The following is a 2,662-nucleotide window of genomic DNA, read 5'->3' on the forward strand; positions in this document are numbered from 1 at the left end:
TGCATATTATTTATATATATGTATACAAAGCTTGTCTACTATGCTTGATAAAGGCTTGAGAAAGAACGTTAAAAAAAAGGGGGATGGAAAAACTGGAAAATTAAACTAAATGAAATAGGAGCACTGAATATGAAATAGCAAATGTGAAATAAACTAGATAAAAGTAAAAGATCTTCCTGTAGTCCAGTTGTCTTTAAATATGGCCGCTCATTAGAAGTGTACCTGGAGTTCTGTTGGAAAAAAAGGAATACCTGGTCATTTGTATTTTTCAAAAAATTCAAAGATAATTCTGCTATGCAGGTGGAATTTAAAAAGTGATTACAGTTTCTCTATTAAATGGTAGTTCTGGTGATAATCTATTATTTTTCCTTGACCTATCATGATACAATGGTATTGAGTGAGCAATAATAATAATAGTGATAGATGCTTATCAGCTTTCACAGTCAATAGCCAGACAAAAAAACCAAAAGGTAATTACAATTGCAAACCATAGTGGGAACATGATTAACCTAACAATATAAAATAATAGCATATAGTTTGGGGGGCTGTCAAGCATTATGATATGCTAAATGGAAGTGCATACATGCACATGTTTTCATCTGCTCAGTTAGTATACATCTGTTTGTTGTCACATTTAATCCATTTACTTTAAAGGTAATTATCAATATGTACGATCTATCACTATTTGTTGTTTTGGGTTTATTTTCTGTAGGTAGATCTTTTCCTTCTCTTGTTGCCTGCCTAGAGAAATTCCTTTAGCATTTGTTGTAAAGCTGGTTTGGTGGGACTGAATTCTCTTAACTTTTGCTTGTCTGGAAATCTGTTGATTTATCCATCAAATCTGAAGTACAGTCTTGCTGGGTAGAGTATTCTTGGTTGCAGTTTCTTCCCTTTCATCACTTTAAATATATCAAGCCATTCCCTTCTGGCTTGTAGAGTTTCTGTTGAGAAATCAGCTGATAGCCTGATGGACATTCCCTTGTATGTTATTTGTCATTTTCCCCTTGTTACTTTTAATATTTTGTCTCTGTCTTTTTGTTAGTTTGATTACTATGTGTCTCGGTGTGTTTCTCCTTGGGTTTTTCCTGCATAGGACTCTGTGTGCTTCTTGGACTTGGTTGACTATTTCCTTTCCCATGTTAGGGAAGTTTTCAGGTATTATATCTTCAAATATTTTCTCAGGACATTTCTCTCTCTCTTCTTCTGGGACCCCTATAATGCAAATGTTGCCCCAGAGGTCTTGTAGGCTATCTTCATTTCTTTTCATCCCTTTTTCTATATTCTGTTCTGTGGCAGTGATTTCCACCATTCTGTCCTCCAGATCATTTATCTGTTCTTCAACCTCAGTTATTCTGCTGTTGAGTCCTTCTACTGTATTATTTACCTCTGTTTGTTTTTTAGTTCTTCTAGGTCTCTGGTAAACATTTCTTGCATCTTCTCAATCTTTGCCTCCATTTTTTTCTTGAGATCTTGAATCATCTTCACTATCATTCTGAATTCTTTCTAGAAGGTTGCCTACCTCCACTTCATTTAGTTGCTTTTCTGGGGTTTTATTTTGTCGCTTCATCTAGGCCATAACTATCTGTAATGTGGTTTTTATTTGGTTTTTATTTTAGTTGCTGTGAGATTATAGTTCTTCTTGCTTCTTTTGTCTGCCCTCTGATGGAGGAGGCTAAGAGTCTGTGTAAGCTTCCTGATGGAAGAGACTGGTGGTGGGAAAAACTAGATTTTGCTCTGGTGGGCAAGGCCTTGCTCAGTAAAGTTTTAATCTAATTATCTGCTGATTGTTGGGGTTGATCAGTCCCTGGTGCTCCCTGGTAGTTTTTTGGCCTCAGACGACCCAACCCTCAGGTTTACTGGCTCTGTGGTCAGGTTAATGGTGACCTCCATGAGGGTTTACACCAAGGGGGGCCTTCCCAGACTGTTGACGCCAGTGCCCCCATCCCAGTGGTGAGTCCCTGGTGACCCATGCCTCACAGGAGACCCTCCAACACTAGGAGGTAGTCTTAGGTCAGTCTCCTGGTAAGTCACTGCTCTTTCCTATGAGTCTTGGTGCATGCAAGGTTTTGTTTGTACCCTCCATGACTGGAGTATCTGTTTCCCCTGTCCTCTGGAAGTCTTATAATCAAATCCCACTGGCCTTCAAGGCCAGATTCCATGGGAATTCCCAGTCTCTTCTTAAGGTCCCCAGCCTGGGAAGCCTAATGTGGGATTCAGAACCTTCACAACAGTGAAAGAACTTCTTTGGTATTACTGTTCTCCAGTTTGTGGGTCACCCACTTGGCAGGTATGGGATTTGATTTTATCATGGTTGTGCCCCTCCTACCATCTTGCTGTGGCTTTTTCTTTGCCTTTGGACATGGAGTATCTTTTTTTGATAGGTTCCAGCATCCTCCTGTCAATGGTTGTTCAGCAACTAGTTGTGATTTTGGTGCTCTCGCAGGATGAGATGAGTGCACGTTCTTCTACTCCGCTATCTGAAACGGAAAAACAACTTTCACTTTAATTACTGATTTTCAAACTATAAAGGTAGCTAAATAAACATCTTAGAGAATGACAAATGCATTTTCTGGTGTCTTTTTCTGAGCATGATTTTTCTGGATTTTTCAGGAGATCTATGATTTACTAGAATTGTTATTCTTTCTGTTGTTCAAAAGTTCAC

Source organism: Cervus elaphus, chromosome 28, assembly GCF_910594005.1.
Source record: "Cervus elaphus chromosome 28, mCerEla1.1, whole genome shotgun sequence".
NCBI lineage: Eukaryota > Metazoa > Chordata > Mammalia > Artiodactyla > Cervidae > Cervus > Cervus elaphus.